Source organism: Triticum urartu, chromosome 7 (genome assembly GCF_003073215.2).
Source record: "Triticum urartu cultivar G1812 chromosome 7, Tu2.1, whole genome shotgun sequence".
Taxonomy (NCBI): Eukaryota; Viridiplantae; Streptophyta; class Magnoliopsida; order Poales; family Poaceae; genus Triticum; species Triticum urartu.
In genome coordinates, this window is record NC_053028.1 from 265,910,237 (window position 1) to 265,931,671 (window position 21,435).

At 46.4% G+C, this 21,435-nt stretch overlaps 1 long non-coding RNA gene across 3 annotated transcripts; it reads left to right on the forward strand.

The window, feature by feature from the left end:
* Window positions 1-1,775: 1,775 nt before the first annotated feature.
* LOC125518717 lies at window positions 1,776-6,727 on the forward strand. Of its 3 annotated transcripts, none has more exons than XR_007288072.1 (4): window positions 1,776-3,002; window positions 3,212-3,366; window positions 3,452-3,950; window positions 4,528-5,249. It is a non-coding gene; the product is annotated as an uncharacterized LOC125518717 (long non-coding RNA). The 3 variants fall into 3 exon arrangements; XR_007288073.1 differs by lacking the exon at window positions 4,528-5,249 and adding an exon at window positions 6,659-6,727 and having other exon boundaries at window positions 1,780-3,002; window positions 3,452-3,517; XR_007288074.1 differs by lacking the exon at window positions 4,528-5,249 and adding an exon at window positions 5,256-5,327 and having other exon boundaries at window positions 1,780-3,002; window positions 3,452-3,517.
* The last annotated feature ends 14,708 nt before the right edge of the window (window positions 6,728-21,435 follow it).

A 21,435-nucleotide genomic window follows, 5' to 3' on the forward strand; every position in this document is an offset into this window, starting at 1 on the left:
CATTACCATTAACATGAAAAGTGGCATTGCATTTGTTGCAATCAATAAGAGCCCCTACAGTATTCAAGAAGGGTCTTCCAAGGATAATCGACATACTATTGTCCTCGGGAATATCAAGAATAACAAAGTCTGTTAAAATAGTAACGTTTGCAACCACGACAGGCACATCCTCACAAATACCGACAGGTATAGCAGTTGATTTATCAGCCATTTGCAAAGATATTTCAGTAGGTGTCAACTTATTCAAATCAAGTCTACGATATAAAGAGACAGGCATAACACTAACACCGGCTCCAAGATCACATAAAGCAGTTTTAACATAGTTTCTTTTAGGGACAAATGCATTTTTGCCCCTAGTTGGAACCTACCCACAGGCATTGCCCTTAATTTTCGACTCTGCTCATCTTTGCCCTTAGATTTGCCTCCGAGGTCGCCCATATGCCCTTTGACTGTTTGACCAATACTTTGAAAATTCATAACAAATTCATATGAACTCGGAAACATGCAAATAAGAAATCAAAATGTTCAAATAAACATTCCATTTATGTGCACATCATTTGCATTCATGGCAAAAGCACAGGTTAAACTACCTGAGGTTATTAGTGTTATTAACATTATTAAAAATAAAAATGTATAAAAATACTTTTTTATGAATAAAAATTACATGCAAATGTAGGTGATGTTTTCTGAACATCCTGATATCTTATTTTCATTTTTCTGAGTTCATATCAACTTGTTATAAAGTTTCAAAATAATGGTAAACGTCGTTTGAACATTCATAACAAGTTGATATGAATTCCGAAAAATGCAAACAAGATATTAGGATGTTCAGAAAACATCACCTACATTTTCATGCAATTTTTATTCATGAAAAAGTAGTTTATACCTTTTTATTTTTAATAATGTTAATAACATTAATAACCTCGGGTAGTTTAAACGGTGCTTTTGTCTTGAATGCAAATGACATGCACATAAAGTTAATGTTTATCTGAACATCGGGAGAAATGAACGGACGAACTGACCCTGCAGAAGTGATTAGTTCTTTTCTTCACCACCCACATCTGAAGGGGTGGCAAAGAGTTCATCACTCTGCGAGCTCTATACGAGAAAGGTGGCATAGAAGCCAGTCCATTTTGTTTCACATAAGAGGAGTTAGGATACGCATATGAATAAGCAGAGAAATTCTTCGAGGACTTATGAACATAATAATTAGAAGAATAATGCTCATATTCATAGCCCTTGGCTTTTCCCTCCGAAACAGAGTTGTTAGCATGATTATATTCATATTGTGACGCCCGGGTAATTAAGCTACAGTAATCCCTCCTTATGTTGCCATGTCATCGCAGTTAATTTGCTAAACCTCACTTTGATCCAGACCCGATTCAAATTCAAAGTTAAAATAAAGTCAAATTATTATTTCTTCAAAATGTAAATTTAAAATGTTTGACGGTTTGCAAATATTCTCTAAGTAATTAAAATGCCTTTAACCCAATTAAAATTGGACCAACATCAATTATATTGGGACCTTTCAATTTAAACAAAATGTGTAAATTGTTCAAAATAATTATAACTTTCTCGGCTAGTTCATTACACTGCCTAGCACTTATGTACCAAGTCTTATCTGTAACTAAAATCATTTACTTTTAAAATAAAGTGCAAAAGAGTAAAGAAAATAGAAAAGAAAATAGGAATAAAAGGAAACTAAAGAAAAGAGAAAAGAAACAAAAATCGGGGTCCATCCCACCCAATCGACGGTGGCCCAACCCACCTCCCCTTATCTCCCTCCTCTCGCTACAGGAGACGGGAGAGGGCGTGGCGGCCATCCCATGGCTGTGGCCGCCCCCAACCACGTGCGGTCATCGCCCCGGTCCCCTCGTGGATAAGAGCATCCCCAGAGCACCCTCGACCGAACCCTAGGCCATTCTTCCCCTTTTCCCTCGTCCTTGTCTTCCATCCCGAGGTCACCCGCGTGCGTCCATGGCCGTGCCGTCGACGTAGCCATGGCCACTGGCCACCATTCGCCGCTCCACCGTGTGTGGGAGGTTCGCGGACGACCACTACATCGTCTTCGTGCATCAAACTAAGTCGGACGCCTCCGCATCGACGGGATCGAGCTCGCCATCGAACTTCTGCGTCGATGGTCGCCTCTGTCGATTCGCCCTGCTCCGCCCCACCCCCGGCTTCCCCGAGCTCGTACACGACCTCCCAGTGAGCCCCGCCTGTTTCCCCTTCATTTCCCCCTTGTTCCTCGTCTCGATTCGTCGCCATAGATGCCCCCGCGCGTCGCTGTCCATGGCGGACGGAGCCCGGCTCCCCGCGCCCGCTCCTGTGTGTTGCCGCCGCCGCCGCGCAGCCCCGCTGCCTGCTGCTCGCCTCTGCCCGCCGCTCCCTGCTGCCCCCAAAGCCACAGCCGCACGCGCTGCCACCCGCGTTGCCGCCACACTGCTGCTCTCCGGTCGCCGTGCGCGTCTGCACGGTCGCTCGTTGCCTCCTCACAAGCAGGGGCGGAGCTGGGCCCCGGGCACCCAGGGCCCAGGCCCGGGGCGTGGAATTTTTACTAGCCTATTATATATGTATAATTTTCTGCAGGCCCGGGGTGCAGCCCAGTAAAACGAAGACCCAGAGCGGCATTTGCTCTCTCAGCTCGTGAAACAGACGCACGAGGATGAGGAGACTTCCCTCGACAAAAAAAAAGAGCACGAGGAGATCTCCAACTCACGCACGGACGCGGCAGGAAAATAGCAAACCGACGGACCCACGCACATTACGAATCTTCAGGAGACGCCAGCGATCGCGAGGCCGCCGCCGATCTAACGCGCACGCGACGCACGTCCAGACTCCAGCGTTCCAGCGAACACAAGATCAATCTGGCAGAAGTATAGAGTCCAGACTCCAGCGCTCACGCCGGCCTCCGGCGCCGCCGTCTCGGCTACTGCTGGGCAGCCTTCCTGTGCGCAGTCCGCTGTTCGCCCAATCTGCCGCTTCTTGACTGCTGTACCTTGGTAATTTTTTTATGCTTTCCCGGTACCTTGACTGCTGTATCATGTTCTACAACGTCGGTGTGACATTTGTATATTTTACTGTGTGTCTATGTATCAGTGTATATAAACTGCTCTTAATTGCAATAATGTGTGTATGTGTATCAAGTCATATATCTAGTGTATTGTTGAACTCGAATTGATGTGATTGTCAATTTCATTTCATATTGTAGAAAAACAAGATGAAGAGATTTTTTTTCACCGGTGTCTGCAACGAGGGTGTCCACACCTATCATTTTAGATATATTTGCAAGTACTAACGATGATGATATTGTATATCGATTTCAATCATATATGTCTCGCAAAGGGCTTTTACCCCGTCGAAGTGGTAAGTTTTAGATTTGTATCAATGATAATTCTTTCACTTGATATCTAGCCTTCTCTTATGAAATTTTGCTTTTCATGTCTTCAAGGTGTTGGCTCTTCTTCCAGCGATGATGAGTTTAGGTGACGCACTGATGAAGCAAATCATTGATTTGGTACTTTTTTTATAACATAATGTTCTTTGTAGTGCTTGACATGTTTTATCTAATTTTTTGTACCATTAAGCATTGAGCTTAAATTCTAAATTTTTCGTTCATTTGAGCCATATTTTGTATGGGGTTTCTTTTATGGTAGCTAAGAGCCTTATGGACATTAAAAAAAAATTCTTGGGGCAAATTTTTTTTTTGGGCCCAGGGCTTGCTCCAATCCTGGCTCCGCCACTGCTCACAAGTGTACTGCTGCTGCTGAACGCCAGGCTGCTCTGCTCACTACTGCTGCCGCTGCGTGCTGCTCGTTACTCATGCCGCTGCTCACTACTACCTGCTGCTGCTCGCTTGCTACTACTACCATCTGCTCGCCAAGCCCTCTGTACATGGTCGTGCGTATGTCCGGCTGGGCTAATGGTCGGCCCTTGTTTAATTAGTCTAGGTTTAGTTTTTTTTTTAAAACTTCGATCACTTTATTGAATCATATAACTGTTACATCGTCCACCAACCCTTCTACAATAAAATCCGACGGTTCCTCGACCCATAGTGAGGGTGATGGACTCGCCAATCTAGCTAGATCATGAGATACAGAATTTGCCTCTCTAGGGCAATGAGCAAGTGTGACCGAAGTATATCCTATTACGAGGGCCAAACAATCCGAATAAATCGCCGCTGCCCCTGAAGCCGTGAAGCCTCCATTCTGCATGATATTAATCACCTCGAGACAGTCCGACTCAACCACAAGCTTACAAATCCCCAGTTGTTGCGCCAGTAGCAATCCATGTCGAAGTGCATAGGCTTCTGCCATCCCTGCATCTGCAACATGCTCCAGTTGTTCGTTGGACGCCGCAACGAATCCACCCTTGTGATCCCGTAGGACAGCACCAACAGCTCCCTGGAGGGAATGAGCCCTGAATGATGCGTCTACATTTAACTTCACAAAGCCTTCAAGTGGCTTTGTCCAACTATTTTTCCTCGGTTCGGCGCTTTTCTTCCTGGCCTTAAGATAATTAGTCTAGGTTTAGTTTAGTAGTAGTTTAGTGCTAATTTAGCCTATTTAGCTAATGACAAGTGGGTCCCATTTAATTAGATTAGATAGATCTTCTGGGAATTATTAAAACAGGGGCATGTGGCTGGCTGTTTAATTATTCTAAATAGGTATTAGGGGTAACTTTATATGCTAATTAGAGTATGTCTTGTGGGTCCCCTTGCTAAATCAACCTTTTTAGCACTTTGGTTAAAATATCAGTCTATGACAGGTGGACCCAGTCAACACATTGACCAGTCAACTGTTGAGTCAGTAGTTGACCATGCCCACATGTCAGCGGCTCCAAGCCACTGCTACGTACACTTAGTAATTAAATATTAATTTATTTTCGAATTAAAATAAATCCTAGAAATTTAGAAATCATTTAAACTTTGAAAAATCATATAAAATAATCCGTAACTCGGATGAAAATACTTTGTATATGAAAGTTGCTCAGAACGACGAGATGAATCCGGATGCGCAGCTTGTTCGTCCACCATGCAGGTCTAGCATAGCGAACACGCAATTTTCCCCCTCCGATTCATCTATCAAAAATGCGAAACACCGGGAATACTTTCCTAGATGTTTCCCCCCTTCGCCGGTAACGCCTATCCCTACGTTAGGTCACCCCTAGCACAATGTATTGTCGTATCTTGCTCTGTGTTACTTTTGATTGCTCTGTTATTTATTGTGTTCCCCCTCCGTACTCCTTTCCGGTAGACTCTGAGACCGCTGCCGATATCCATGTGTTCGACTACATCGAAGATGACCCCTCCTTGCCAGAGCAACCAGGCAAGCCCCCCCCCCTTGATCACCAGATATCGCCTACTCTCCTCTATACTGCTTGCATTAGAGTAGTGTAGCATGTTACTGCTTTCCGTTAATCTTATTCTGTTGTATAGCCTGTCATTGTTGCTACAACTGTTGATACCTTACTTGCAATCCTAAATGCTTAGTATAGGATGCTAGATTATCATCAGTGGCCCTACATTCTTGTCAGTCTACCATGCTATACTATCGGGTCATGATCACGGGTATATACTATACATACATACTATACATGTTGTGACTAAAGTCGGGTCGGCTCGTTGAGTACCCGCAAGTGATTCCGATGTTGGGGGCTGAAGGGGCAGATGGTTCCACCCAGGTAGTGGTGGGCCTGTGCCCCCGACGGCCCCCGACTGTTACTTTGTGGCGGAGTGACAGGGCAGGTGGAGACCACCTAGGTGAGAGGTGGGCCTGGCCTTGGTCGGCGTTCGCGGTTACTTCAAAATAACACGCTTAACGAGATCTGGGTATTTGATCTGAGTCTGGCTACTGGCCTATACGCACTAACCAACTACGCGGGAACAGTTATGGGCACTTGACGTCGTGGTATCAGCTGAAGCCTTCGTGACGCCAGCGACTAAGCGGCGCGCGCCGTGTTGGACTGGAACGACTGCTCTTGTATAAGGGAGGCTAGGTCTGCTCACCGGCCGCGTACGCAACGTGCAGGTGTGCAATGGGCGATGGGCCCAGACCCCTGTGCCATATGATATAGACTGGCGTCCTGACCTCTCTGTTGTGCCTACGTAGGACTGCGACGTGTTGATCTTCCGAGACCGGGCATGACCCAGATAAGTGTGTCCGGACAAAGGGGATCGAGCGTGTTGGGAAATGTGATGCACCCCTGCAGGGAAGTTAATCTATTCGAATAGCCGTGATCTTCGGTAACAGGACGACTTGGAGTTGTACCTTGACCTTATGGCAACTAGAACCGGATACTTAATAAAATGCACCCTTCCAAGTGCCAGATACAACCGGTGGTCGCTCTTTCACAGGGCGACGAGGGGAGGATTATCGGTTAGGATTATGCTATGCGATGTTACTTGGTGAACTTACTATCTACTCTCTTTTTCTGCTGCAAGATGGAGGTTACCAGAAGCGTAGTCTTCGAAAGGACTAGCTATCCCCCTCTTATTCCGGTATTCTGCAGTTCAGTCCATATATTGATACCCTTAATCCATTTGATACCAATGAATACATATGTAGTGTAGCTCCTTGCTTGCGAGTCTTTTGGATGAGTACTCACGGTTGCTTTGCTCCCCCTTTTCCCCCTTTCTATACTCGATTGCTGCGACCAGACGATGGAGCCCAGGAGCCAGACGCCACCGTCAACGACGACTCCTACTATGCTGGAGGTGCCTACTACTACGTGCAGCCCGCTGACGACGACCACGAGTAGTTTAGGAGGATCCCAGGCAGGAGGCATGCGCCTCTTTCGATCTGTATCCCTGTTTGTGCTAGCCTTCTTAAGGCAAACTTGTTTAACTTATGTCTGTACTCAGATATTGTTGCTTCCGCTGACTCGTCTATGATCGAGCTCTTGTATTCGAGCCCTCGAGGCCCCTGGCTTGTAATATGATGCTTGTATGACTTATTTTATTTATAGAGTTGTGTTGTGATATCTTCCCCGAGTCCCTGATCTTGATCGTACACGTTTGCGTGTATGATTAGTGTACGGTCTAATCGGGGGCGTCACAAGTTGGTATCAGAGCCGATTGCCTGTAGAAATCCCCCTTCCACACTCCCTGGCCGAAGTCGAGTCTAGACATTACAAAACTTTTTACTAACCTCGTTGTGTGCCTTACGGGCCCACGTCGCCATTTGGGTGGTATTAGAATCTTTTACTCCTCGATCTTTACTCTGGGACTCTGATCTCTTTTCTATTCGGGCTAAATGATTTTACTAAATCTAACTCTAGGTTCTCGTAACTACTTCCTCCCAGAGAGCCACTCGATACAGGTGATCGCCTGATGCACTAGAAGATTTTGAAGTTACTCTCCGATGTTCCCTCGATACTTTGTGCCATCGCTTTTGCAATTCCCTTCCATCGATAAACCCGTATGGATAACCACGTATACTCGCCATTCTTACCTTAGTCCCCAGTTGCTCTTGTTATTATCCCGAAATACTCGTTGTTTCGAGAATCCTTGTGCCTACTGCCTTGCAGTTCCTTGTTACCTGAATGCACCTACAAATTAATCCTCACACACACCGAGGATTTGTTTCTCCCCAGTTGTTCATGTGTTTCACCGAAGTCTTCAAAATACTATTTGATCTTCCGAAAATCCTCAGCAGCTGATTGCTCTTGAAATTCTTGCTTGCTTGCATTATGGTTAATCCCATAAGTATAGTAATCTTATTGGCATCCTTTGCCACTATCATTTTGAGCCCATTGATTCAATAAGTGTGAATGCTTGCAATCCTCAACCAGATGCTAGAATTCATCCTTCCGACTCAGACACCATTTTAAACATGAGCTGGATCTCAACCAATCAAATTGTCGTTGATTGTACCCCTAAGGCTATTCATCTTATCCATCCCTAATCAGAGCATTGCTTCTGACCCCTTGTCTTGGAATTAATAATAACTTTGCATTTGAGCCTTGAATTAGTCAGTTGTTTCTAAAGTCTGATCTCCTTGCATTGTTTCTTCCTCTGGTTGAGTACCGATGCTCACATCAGATCCCTTGAGGACCACCGGATCCTTTATTGGATTATATCCGATAGCATCCTTCATATTCAATCACTTTGGAAGTTCTTTTTCCATTGGTAAATCCTAACCTCTGATTGACCAACCATGCTCTGCTTTCGAGCTTGTGTTATTACTCCGAAGTTTGTGGTATATGTTTCTAAGGTGCCCTCATGGGTTGAACCTACGCCTTTCCTAATCCGTGTGAACCCGAAAGATTTCACGGGTCATACTTATCTGGTATTGCACCAGGTAAAATTTTCAACAACTAATGTAATTTACAAAATACGAGAGGTGAATGAAAGGTTATGCTTTGAACAAGTGGGAGTCGACCTTGAACCATGTGTTCATGCCCATCGACACGATGTATACCTTATCATGGAAGCTTCTTGCAAAACTTGTAGTCAGTTGGATAATTCTTTCGGTGTCTTTAAATTGGATCCCTTGCAGCTATGGTTTCGACCATATTGATATTCCTTGATTCCTTTTCTCGGACAAGTTAAAGCACTTGTCTTCTGTAGATCAATACATCTCCGCAACCCCTATGTCAATCTACTTTTGAGTAATACCCTCCATTATCTCGAGAATATCAAAGAACCGTGTTGCTTCCAATGAGTCTTCATCTAGTCTTGCTTCTCACCGATTTCAGATTTCCCCGGGTTATGAGTTATTTCACTCAAGAACACCGATAAGTGAATCGATTCCGCACTCTGATTCAACAACTCTAAGTAATTTTTAGAGAGAAGTGCATATTACACCCCTCAGCTCTAGCCCTAGTCTAATATACAACCCCCAACTCCAATACCATCTAGTTTACACCCCCCAACTCTCAAAACCAGGCGGAATTCAACCCTCCCCTCCTCGATGACCGGTTTTGACCTGTTGACTTGGTGAACAGTAAATTCAAAAGAAATATTTTTTAAAAAAAATTACGTTTTTTCACCGGTTGAACAGTAAAATTTTAAAAAGTTCTAAATAAATAATAATAAAATAATTTTGATTTTTTAAAATGTTGATTTTTTGTCCGGGTGAACAGTAAATTTCAGGAAAAAAAAGAAAACAAAAATTTCTGAATTATATTTGCATGAAACAGTTAACCTGGATCCGTCTATGCAAGGTGACAAGCAGTCGGAAAAGCAGATACGAGATTGAAATTGAGAGGATTAGGGTTGCGGGTTGTGCGGCACTGCGTCTGGCGATCCGTCGAAATTCGATTTCTGCTGCTGTTGCCGCACGCCACCGAGCCAGACAGGAGTTCACGTTCGTGTCATCGAAGAGTGCAGCGCTACTGTTACACGTATGAGCGTTATCCGGCTCATGAGATGTCACATCCCGATGAATTAGGGTTGCAGCTGACCCGACCAAGATCAATAGAAAATTTTATTAGGCGCTGTCACAGAAATCAGCTAAATCTGTGCCCGAGTTGGATTGACACAAGGGTCGCCCCGAAGCTAATCTGTAAACTAGCCTGCTAAAGCCTGCAGCTACTATTGATGAGTAGTAGTGCTACTACTAGTGTTACACGCGCATATACGGCCAGCAAAAAACCTGATAAATAATGGATTGGTCAACGACCAGGACAAGGACAGGGACGGGGAGATGGATTCGGACACTGCTGCCTCGCCGCCTCCGAGCCGGCCGCCGCGAGCTGCCACTTCCGTGGGCTGGGCAAAGCCGCTCCCGCCTCTACGGCCAGGGGCCTTATCTTCAAGCCGGAGGCGCCAAGATGCCGCGAGATGCCCTCACCGGCCTCGCCAGGTCTGCCTCATACCTGCCTCAAACTGGCGCTACAAACCTTGACTCACCAGAACTGCTTCCGCGGCCATGAGCCGCCCGCTCCGGTGCGTCCTTGTCACTGCTGCAATCGGTTCGTCGTGGCGCATCCTTGTACCTGCCAACGTTAAGGGCCTCGCCGTCGCCGTGGCTCGTCGCCTGTGGTAAAAGTCGCCAAGTTTACAGTCCCGCGCATGGAGCAGACCGCGGCCTCGCCTGCTGAAGCATTTGCAGTTTAATAAAAAATAAAGGAGGACCACGACCCGGATGAGCATGGGTTATCCACGGCCACCACAATTGGGTCAAACCCGCCTGGGTTGACCCGACCGCTCCCCCGCTGCAGTGACTCCGTCGTGGCCGACACGTCACTCCATCACCTCGCCCCTATACCATGACCCGCTACTGCTGCCTGCATCCCGGCGGACATACACACAAGTCATCTTTCGTCCAAGACAAACAGGATAATGGTTCACTGTTTATGGAGACATGACGAGATCATCTCTCATTCAAACATCAGGTGATATTCATCCAGTCTGTCTTAACAGTACATATTAATTTGTGAGAACAATTATTTTGTCCCATAATATTTTTACGCAGGATAGTCATTCAAGACAAAGGTGTTGTACAGCTGATATGGAGTACGCACCAATATAAACTTTGCACTGGCGTTCGTCCGTGCCATGCTGCTCGACGGATACATGTGCGAATCGCCGCCCCCACTGTTCGGATTACATCCGTCCGCGCATGCGGCCGACTTGTTGTCCGCGCCGGCTTACAAACGTCACGACCGGGTCACCAGTCCGTACCGGTTTACCACACTGCGACCGGTTCACCCGTGACTGATTTTAATTTCACCTAGTGATTATCAACTTCATGGCGGGTTACTTCCGGTCTAAACGAATCAGGTGCTATCCATCTAAAGTATATTTTATTAGCACATTTTTTTCAAAGAACAATTACTTTGATCTGTATATTTTTATATACAGGACAGTCATTCACTACAAATATGGTTTATACCATGGGTATGGAGCACGGGCTGACAATATTTCGCCCGGCGATAGTCTGTAACATATTACCCGATGAGTGGACGCGCACAAGCTGCCGTCCGTACGGCTCGGTCTACATCAACTAGCTGGGACTGCGCCTGTGATTGATTCGCGCGTCCGCACCGGTTTACAACACCACGGACGACTCGCCCGTCCGCTCTCGCGGCCGGTTCACGCGTCCGCGCCGGCTTACAACGAGGAGGATAACTTGCTTCTCCGCACTGGCATACAGCACCGTGGCTGACTCATCTATGTTGCCTCTGATGCTGCGGTCATTTTTACCGTCCGTCTCTCGCGGCCTGGTCTAAATCAACACACCGGGCCGCACCTGTCTGCATGAGCTGTTTATTGGGCGCACAAGTCGCCGCCACTACAGTTTTGATTAACTTCAAATCGCCAGTTGGAAGGAACCATTGGCCGAGTTGCTGACATGGCTCATATGGGATCATTTACAACCCGCCGCAGTCACCTCAACCTTCTATGGATTCACATCGTACTATCAACGCCAATGATATGCAAGTTATGCCGGTTTATATCACGGTCAAATATGGAGAGTCTCAAGCCAACTCCTCGAGTCACCTTTGAGACTCGGGGGCTGCGATGACATGACTCAGCGAATCTTGCCAGTTTCAGAAAATTTAAGAACCCCAGGACGATGGAGGGAAGGATAACCCGGTCCCGGAGGCTACTGTTATATTGATGAAAGTTTAAAGGCCGTCAGAAAATTTCCGGCTTAGAAAGTATATGACAGTTATACAATCCCGGCTTGAAGAAGTTCCGGGTCATCAGAAATGACTCCGGTTTACAATCCGGTTCAAGAAAAATCTATTCTCCTACAAAGCTCTGAAGCGCTCAAATCCGGCTTAACAATGTCCGGTTCAAAAGGGAATTAACTTCTCGCAAGTTCGAGTTTAAAGGCCGTCATAAAATTTCCGGCTAAAAATAAGGATTCCGGTTTGAAATCCGGTTCAAGGGAAAGATGTCTCCCACAAAGCTTTGAAGATCTCAATATTCGGTTCAAGATCCCGGTTCAAAGAAGAATTTATCTCTTGCGAAAAGTTAAAAATTGCCGAAGAGGACCTGCTGCCACGATGCGCGGTTCAAACATGGATATTCCGCCTTACTGGCCTGACATATTATTGATCACATGGGGGCTTCTGCTTCATAAAGCGGGGTCTCTGGTCTTTTACATCATGTGAGGTTACACGGAGTTGCTCTAAAGCGGCCTCCGGTTTACCCCTTGAGTTCGCTTTGCTAAAAACATCGTGTTATATCACTTGGAGGATTGGTCGTGTCAGAACCAATGCCATGCCTCTTGATAGGCGAGAGCCACCAGATCACTTGGGGACTTGGTCATGTCTGAACCAGTCATGCCTCTTGGTCGGCCTAAGGCCACAGAATCACTTGGGGGCTTGGTCGAACCCGAACCATGACCACGCCATTTGGTCGGCATAAATGCCATAGAATCACTTGGGGACCTGGCTGACTAGAACCATAGTTACACCTAACGGGAGCTTGGTCGTGTTTGGCCATGGCAACGCCATTTGATCAGCTTAAATAAACCTTTTTTGGCAAACGTTTTTGTCGTTGCTTTTGCTTCACACTTTTCTTTGAAGGGTTTTTTTTGCTTTTCATTGTGTTTTTTAAACCGACAAAGTTTTTTAACCAATCAATTGACGGAACACAGTTCACGTCAATCCGGAGACTATTTGCCCGGTTTGATCCTTGTTGTTAACATCCTCTTATGGAGTAACATGGTGTTTATCACAACCCGGCACGGTTTTATTTTAAACCGGCACAATATGGAAGGAGTTATCAGTACTCAAGATTTGGGTTATCATCCTTACTACAAAAAGTTGGTAAAACCAACGATGTGATTCAATGTCACAGGTATGATATATTTCATATTTGATTATTCTTAAGTGCGGCCTTGGTTATAAACCCGAGTTATATGTTGGGTATTATGACCCGTCCGGCGGTAAACCGCCAGGACACTTTAAACTTGTTGTATGCAGAAACAGGTTTGTTAAACCGGCCTGGCTTTGGACAACAAGTCGCCAGTATATATTTGGATTGCGCCATTGGAATCATGCGCTTATAAATCATTGGGTTATATTATTCAAATAGCCAAACTTGGCTGAAATTTCATTATGATGTTGAATGAATAAGGTTTTCATACCGGATTATATTATCTTGAATAGCCAACATGGCTGGATTTTTATTATTAAGGTTTTCAAAGTCGCTATAGCGCAATGTCTACTCTTTTATCAAAGGATATGATTTATTCTACAATGGAAGAAATAGTCCCGAGTCGCTGCAGGCTTACAACCCGGCACTTGGGGGCTACATTATTCAAATTGAGATTACATGCAAGTCTCATGTCGCTGCAAGCATGCACCATGACACTTGGGGGCTAATGCAAAGTCATTTTTACTAGTCTTATTGAAGACCCGACTCATCATACTATAATGAGACGGCCCTTGGGGGCTACCAATTGCTCCTATCAACAATTCAAGGTACACAAGTTTTCGTCCATAATATTGAAGAATCCATTGCTCAGTTGATAAAGCACAAAGCTCTTAACCTTGTGGACGTGGGTTCAAGCCCTACGATGGAAGTTACATTATAATATGTTATTTTCATTAAAGTACATATATCAAGTCCCGGTTCAGTATTATCTTACTAAGCCGGCCCTTGGGGGCTACACGTTGCTGTTCAAAGTTTACAAGATTATACTTACAAAGTCCCTGCTCATTATTGCATAATGACCCGGCCCTTGGGGGCTACACTGATTGAAGTTTTTATAAGCAATTGCAAGTTCCAGGTTGCTGCAAGCATGACAACCCGGCACTTGAGGGCTACACATATGGAGTATTCAGTTTATATGATTGAGATGAACAAACCGGATTTCTTCAAGGTTGAAACACTTATTGGAGCAAGTCTTAAGTTATCACTATGTTCTCCTCTTAAGACTTGGGGGCTACAGGTATTATGCATATAAAGGAGGAACATCTTCATTTTATTACATGACCCGGTGTCGACAACAATTATGACCCGACGACATCAATATTTATAAACCGGCCATTTTGGTAATATTAAACCGGCAAGTTTTACATCTTCAAACCGGCTGAGTATCAGATAAGTATTTTCAGACCCATATTTCTTAAACCGGCGGAGCTGAGTCAAAGAGTTATTCTTCACAATGTTTCTCGGTGACAAGCCAATGTCGGCAAATTGATTATGAAGCTGGTCTGTTGACCCGGATTTCCCAGAAGGAGGAAATAACAAGGACTTAAGGATGATCAGGTACCGGTTTACAAAAATTCTTAACCCGGAGCATAACCTGTCAAATTTGTTCTTGTATTTATTTTGCAGCATAAGTTTACCATGAATAAATCCAAGCTAAACTTGGGGGCTAATGTCGGGGATATACCCCGCGGTGTAAACCGGCCGGAAGTTAACCCGGCCGGACTTGGCGGTTTATCTGAAGACCCCGCTGACACTTGGCGAGTTACTGGCGACCCGCCCTGACCTGGCGGTTTACAAGCAACCCACCTGGTCATTATGACTCACTGGTGATCCGGCATGCGGGACAGACGGATGACAAGGCCCAATGCCTAGAAGGCCGGTTCATGCTTAATGGTGGGCCGGTTTAAGAGGAAAGGCATGCGGAACATTTATCTTACAAGGAGTTAAGACCTGGACTTGTATCCGGTTTGTATTAGAGATAGACTAGTCCTAATCCTAATAGGACTCTACATGTAACCCGCCCCTCCAACATATATAAGGAGGGGCAGGGCTCCCCAAAAGGGGAGAAGGGGGACAAGTTCCACAAGTTGGACAAGTTAGGTTTAGACAATAGCTCTCGAGATAGAGCACTCTTGTAACCGTGATCATCATCATCAATATCAATGAAGCAGGATATAGGCTTTTACCTCCACCGTGAGGGGCCGAACCTGGGTAAAACATCGCGTCTCTCGTCCCGCTCAACCCCTCTCAAGCTACCACATAGATGCGTTGGCCTCGCGACTAAGTCCTGACACTAAAGACATCTGCCGTGATAATTCCATGACAGTAACCCCAGCTCCCGATCGATCTCGTCGCCGCCGCCTGCGCCATCATGCACAAAAGCACGCGCGCGCAACCCGCGCCTCCAGCCACCGCCGCCGGCGAGCCCCCCGACCACCGCCGTGCCTCTTCTCCTCTCTTTCTCTCTCCTTCTCTCTTTGTGGCAGGGCCGCACGCGCCTACGGGGCACGGCCATGGCCGCCGCCCGAGCACGAGCTCCAGCCAGCTGCCGCGCCTTGCTTCGCCATCCGCCGTCCCGGCGGCGGGTCAGTGGGTGCTGGCGGTGGCCTCGTCCAGACGGCTTGTTCTCATAGCTCGCTCTCCAATTTTCCCCTCCCAAATTTGAGTCGAGCGACTCAGACAGCAGGACTAGTCTAGACTAGTCGTAGACTAGTCTCTCGACCGCTTGACTCATCGAATTAGTCTACACGAGATTCGCAGTCGACACCACAGTTGCGACTCATGGACTAGTCCATCGACTAGTCTCGACTAGTCTTTCGACTCGTAATCAGTGGCTTTGACCGAACGGTAACGACATAGAAGGATTTTTCTGTAAGTGCACCTGACGGCGGAGGGGCAAATTTAAGCATGCTTTGAAACTAGGGATAAATCTGAGAGTGGGCGCAAATTAGGGGCATAGATGTAAATGTCCCTTTAAACAAATATGTAAATTGTTCAAAATAATTATAACTTTCTCGGCTAGCTCATTACACTGCCTAGCATTTATGTACCAAGTCTTATCTGTAGCTAAAATCATTTGCTTTTAAAATAAAGTGCAAAAGAGTAAAGAAAATAGAAAACAGAATAGGAATAAAAGGAAACTAAAGAAAAGAGAAAAGAAACAAAAATCGGGGTCCATGCCACCCAATCGACGGTGACCCAACCCACCTCCCCTTATCTCCCTCCTCTCGCTACAGGAGACGGGGGAGGCGGTGGCGGCCATCCCATGGCTGTGGCCGCCCCCCAACCACGTGCGGTCATCGCCCCGGTCCCCTCGTGGATAAGAGCATCCCCAGAGCACCCTCGACCGAACCCTAGGCCATTCTTCCCCTTTTCCCTCGTCCTTGTCTTCCATCCCGAGGTCACCCGCGTGTGTCCATGGCCGCGCCGTCGACGTAGCCATGGCCACTGGCCACCATTCGTCGCTCCGCCGTGTGTGGGAGGTTCGCGGACGACCACTACATCGTCTTCGTGCATCAAACTAAGTCGGACGCCTCCGCATCGACGGGATCGAGCTCGCCATCGAACTTCTGCGCCGATGGTCGCCTCTGTCGATTCGCCCTGCTCCGCCCCACCCCCGGCTTCCCCGAGCTCGTACATGACCTCCCAGTGAGCCCCGCCTGTTTCCCCTTCATTTCCCCCTTGTTCCTCGTCTCGATTCGTCGCCATAGATGCCCCCGCGCGTCGCTGTCCATGGCGGACGGAGCCCGGCTCCCCGCGCCCGCTCCTGTGTGTTGCCGCCGCCGCCGCGCAGCCCCGCTGCCTGCTGCTCGCCTCTGCCCGCCGCTCCCTGCTGCCCCCAGAGCCACAGCAGTACGCGCTGCCACCCGCGCTGCCGCCACCCTGCTGCTCTCCGGCCGCCCTGCGTGTCTGCACGGTCGCCCATTGCCTCCGCACAAGTGTGCTACTGCTGCTGTACGCCAGGCTACTCTGCTCGCTACTGCTGCCGCTGCGTGCTGCTCGTTACTCATGCCGCTGCTCACTACTACCTGCTGCTGCTCGCTTGCTACTACTACCATCTGCTCGCCAAGCCCTCTGTACATGGCCGTGCGTATGTCCGGCTGGGCTAATGGCCGGCCCTTGTTTAATTAGTCTAGGTTTAGTTTAGTAGTAGTTTAGTGCTAATTTAGCCTATTTAGCTAATGACAAGTGGGTCCCATTTAATTAGATTAGATAGATCTTTTGGAAATTATTAAAACAGGGGCATGTGGCTGGCTGTTTAATTATTCTAAATAGGTATCAGGGGTAACTTTATATGCTAATTAGAGTATGTCTTGTGGGTCCCCTTGCTAAATCAACCTTTTTAGCACTTTGGTTAAAATATCAGTCTATGACAGGTGGACCCAGTCAACACATTGACTAGTCAACTGTTGAGTCAGCAGTTGACCAGGCCCACATGTCAGCCTCTCCAAGCCACTGATGTGTACACTTAGAAATTAAATATTAATTTATTTTCGAATTAAAATAAATCCTAGAAATTCAGAAATCATTTAAACTTTGAAAAATCATATAAAATAATCCGTAACTTGGATGAAAATACTTTGTACTGAAAGTTGCTTAGAACGACGAGACGAATCCGGATACGCAGCCCGTTCGTCCACCACGCATGCCTAGCATAGCAAACACACAACTTTCTCCCTCCGATTCATCTGTCCGAAAACGCGAAACACCGGGAATACTTTCTCGGATGTTTCCCCTCATCGCCTATCCCTACGCAAGGTCATCCCTAGCACATCGTATTGCCGCGTCTTGCTCTGTGTTACTTTTGATTACTCTGTTATTTATTGTGTTCCTCCTTCGTTACTCTTTTTCGGTAGACTCCAAGACCGCTGCCGATATCCGTGTGTTCGACTACATCGAAGATGACCCCTCCTTGCCAGAGCAACCAGGCAAGCCCCCCCTTGATCACCAGATATCTCCTACTCTTCTCTATACTGCTTGCATTAGAGTAGTGTAGCATTTTACTGTTTTTCATTAATCCTATTCTGTTGCATAGCTTGTCATTGTTGCTATAACTGTTGATACCTTACATGCAATCCTAAATGCTTAGTATAGAATGCTAGATTATCATCAGTGGCCCTACATTCTTATCAGTCTGCCATGCTATACTATCGGGCCGTGATCACGTCGGGTGTTGATCACGGGTATATACTATACATACATACTATACATGTTGTGACTAAAGTCGGGTCGGCTCGTTGAATACCCGTAAGTGATTCCGATGTTGGGGGCTGAAGGGGCAGATGGTTCCACCCAGGTAGTGGTGGGCCTGGGCCCCCGACGGCCCTCGACTGTTACTTTGTGGCGGAGCGACAGGGCGGGTGGAGACCACCTAGGTGAGAGGTGGGCCTGGCCCTGGTCGGCGTTCGCGGTTACTTCAAAATAACACGCTTAACGAGATCTGAGTATTTGATCTGAGTCTAGATACTGGCCTATACGCACTAACCAACTACGTGGAAACAGTTATGGGCACTCGACGTCGTGGTATCAGCCGAAGCCTTCGTGACGTTAGCGACTGAGCGACGCGCACCGTGTTGGACTGGAACGCTTGCTCTTGTATAAGGGAGGCTAGTTCTGCTCACCGGCCGCGTACGCAACGTGCAGGTGTGCAATGGGCGATGGGCCCAGACCCCTGCGCCATAGGATTTAGACCGGCGTCCTGACCTCTCTGTTGTGCCTAGGTAGGGCTGCGACGTGTTGATCTTCCGAGGCCGGGCATGACCCAGATAAGTGTGTTGGGAAATGTGGTGCACCCCTGCAGGGAAGTTAATCTATTCGAATAGCCGTGATCTTCGGTAACAGGATGACTTGGAGTTGTACCTTGACCTTGTGACAACTAGAACCGAATACTTAATAAAATGCACCCTTCCAAGTGTCAGATACAACCGGTGGTCGCTCTCTCACAGGGCGACGAGGGGAGGATCATTGGTTAGGATTATGCTATGCGATGTTACTTGGTGAACTTACTATCTACTCTCTTTTTCTGCTGCAAGATGGAGGTTACCAGAAGCGTAGTCTTCGAAAGGACTGGCTATCCCCCTCTTATTTCGGCATTCTGTAGTTCAGTCCATATATGATACCCTTAATCCATTTGATACCAATGAATACATATGTAGTGTTGCTCCTTGCTTGCGAGTACTTTGGATAAGTACTCACGGTTGCTTTGCTCCCCCTTTTCCCCCTTCCTATACTCGATTGCTGCGACCAGACGATGGAGCCCAGGAGCCAGACGCCACTGTCAACGATGTCTCCTACGCTGGAGGTGCCTACTACTACATGCAGCCCGCTGACGACGACCACGAGTAGTTTAGGAGGATCCTAGGCAGGAGGCCTGCGTCTCTTTCGATCTGTATTCCAGTTTGTGCTAGCCTTCTTAAGGCAAACTTGTTTAACTTATGTCTGTACTCAGATATTGTTGCTTCCGCTGACTCGTCTATGATCGAGCTCTTGTATTCGAGCTCTCGAGGCCACTGGCTTGTAATATGATGCTTGTATGACTTATTTTATTTGTAGAGTTGTGTTGTGATATCTTCCCACGAGTCCCTGATCTTGATCGTACACTTTTGCGTGTATGATTAGTGTACAGTCAAATCGGGGGCGTCACACATATGAGGACTTTGATCCTGTTGAGGAATTTGGTCCATATGAAAAATTTGATCCGGGGTTCCTATTCTTCTCAGGTGGTGTCCTGAGGACATTCACCTGAAGACTTTCAAGGCACTTTTTGGGAACCCAGATTTTCTTCATAGAAGAACCGTTCTTGCATTTAATGCCAATATATCTAGCAAATACTTCACCATTCTGATTTTTAAACAGTTTATAGTTGGAGTCAAATGACTCATCATCAGAACGAGGAGATTCACATGCAAAGGCAGATAAGTTAGATGGATCAACTGGAGGTCCTTTTGCAGCAAACCATGAGGTTTTGGGGTACTGCTCAGGCTTCCAATTTGTACCATCAGCATTGAGTTTCCTCTTAAAGGCAATACCCTCTTTCCTAGGGTTCCTGTTGAGGATCTGCTTTTTAAACACATCACAAAGAGTCCGATGCCCTTTGAGGCTTTTGTACATGCCTATCATATATAATTCTTCCAGCCATACATCGTCAGTGATACTAGCAATGTCCTCAGATGAGGAATTAGTGATAGCAGAGGCAGGTGAAGAATTTAAAACATCAACAACATTTGAATATTCAGGTGAAGAATTAGCAGATTCACGTTCAATGCACTTCAAGCATGGAGGAACAAATTCTTCCTGAGAAGCGCTGATTTGTTGAGCAAGTAATGAATCACGCTCCTTCTGAAGATCTTCATAACTCACTCTTAGCATTTCAAGATCTTGCTTTCTTTGAAGAAATTCATATGAAAGCTTCTCATGATCAGATAAGAGAGTGTTATGATGACCTTGAAGGGTGTCAAACTTAGACTGAAGCCTCTGAAGACTCTCAGCCAAAGCTTTGGATTGATCCATTTCTTCACCCAACAAATCATCACTTTTATTTAGCATGTATTGAACTTTTTCCAAAGCTCTTTGTTGTTTAGTGGCAAGGGAAGCAAGTTTGATATAGCTGGGTCCAAATTCATCACCAGATTCATCATCACTGGATTCAGATAGATAGCATTCAGTTACCTTAGCATCTTTTGTCATAAGGCATGATGCAGAAGATGATGATTCTGGTTCGAATGTCATCGCTTTGAGGGATTCCTTGAAGTCCTCAAACCAAGGATCATGACGGGTTCAATGACCTTCATAGTCCTCAGAGAGACGGTCCCAGATAAGCTTCGCATGATCGAGATGCATGATATTCCTGAATTGATTTTGAGACAGACAGGAGCAGATGATGTCCTTCGCCGTGAGGTTGAGAAGAGTGTACTTGCGAATGTCATCAGCTTCCGCCATCTTGCATAGATCGGTCAGACCAATCTCAGTGACGGTCTAGAGCTCGCTGTTCATCACCATGAGGCGCTTCTTCATCATGGCCTTCCACTTGGGATACTCGTGACCGTCAAAGATAGGGCATGACACATTCTTCATTCCTTTGGTCGACATAACTAAAACTTCAGGCGGTTAAACCAAAATCACACAAAACAAGGGAGTACCTTGCTCTGGTACCAATTGAAAGTGCGTTATATCGACTAGAGGGGGGTGAATAGGCGACTTTTATGAATTCTTCACTGAGGAATTTGCAGGTGAGGAAATTTCTTAGCGAAGAACTACTAGAAGCGGAATAAGTACTCAAAAGTAAACATAACAGAACACAAACATGGTCATCATGATGAAACGAAAACAAGCACAGAGTACGGAAAGCGTAAACACAAGATGACACAGGATGAAGACAAACAGACTGAAGAAATTGAACTGAGGAAATTGAGAAAGTCTTCAGTCAAAGTCTTCAAACAGATATGAACAAGCACTCAACACATAGCTTGGTGAAGACAATGATTTGGTAGACCAGTTCCAACTGTTGTGACAGTTGTATGTCTGGTTAGGGCGGCTAGGTATTTAAACCTGAGGACACACAGTCCCGGACACCCAGTCCTGAACACGCAGTTCAGAACACTCAGTCCTTACCGTATTCCCCTTGAGCTAAGGTCACACATACCTCACCCAATCACTCGTGGTAAGTCTTTAGGTGACTTCCGAACCTTCACAAACTCGGTCACTCGGCGATCCACAATTCCTCTTGGATGCTCTAGACCATGATGCCTAACCGTCTGGAAGAAGCACGGTCTTCAAAGTAACAAGTGTCGGATCCACACATGATCAATCTCTTCAGTGAT